This window comes from Penaeus monodon, chromosome 24, assembly GCF_015228065.2.
Source record: "Penaeus monodon isolate SGIC_2016 chromosome 24, NSTDA_Pmon_1, whole genome shotgun sequence".
NCBI classification, from domain to species: Eukaryota; Metazoa; Arthropoda; class Malacostraca; order Decapoda; family Penaeidae; genus Penaeus; species Penaeus monodon.
In genome coordinates, this window is record NC_051409.1 from 10,447,533 (window position 1) to 10,447,795 (window position 263).

General features: G+C 31.9%; 1 protein-coding gene across 1 annotated transcript in view; it reads right to left on the reverse strand.

Annotated features, from left to right (window-relative positions):
* Window positions 1-263, reverse strand: part of LOC119588557 (golgin subfamily A member 6-like protein 22) — a gene marked incomplete in the record, with an annotated part of 70,129 nt that overhangs the window by 39,633 nt on the left and 30,233 nt on the right.

A 263-nucleotide genomic window follows, 5' to 3' on the forward strand; every position in this document is an offset into this window, starting at 1 on the left:
GGGGGGGGGGAATCTTAAAATAAGAAGAAAAAAATCTATCGATGTGCGATATAACAATATTTTTCTTAGCCATTTGAAACCACTTTATCACGACTTCATTTGACAAACTAAAACTTGTTTTTATTATATTTACAACTTTCCTTTTCAACTTTACTTTACATTAATAAGCACGTTTAATTTGACGATTCTAATGAAGCGAGTTCAAACAATCATTCACGGTGTCCGATGACACCAAAAATATTTTTTGGGACTGAACAATAGCC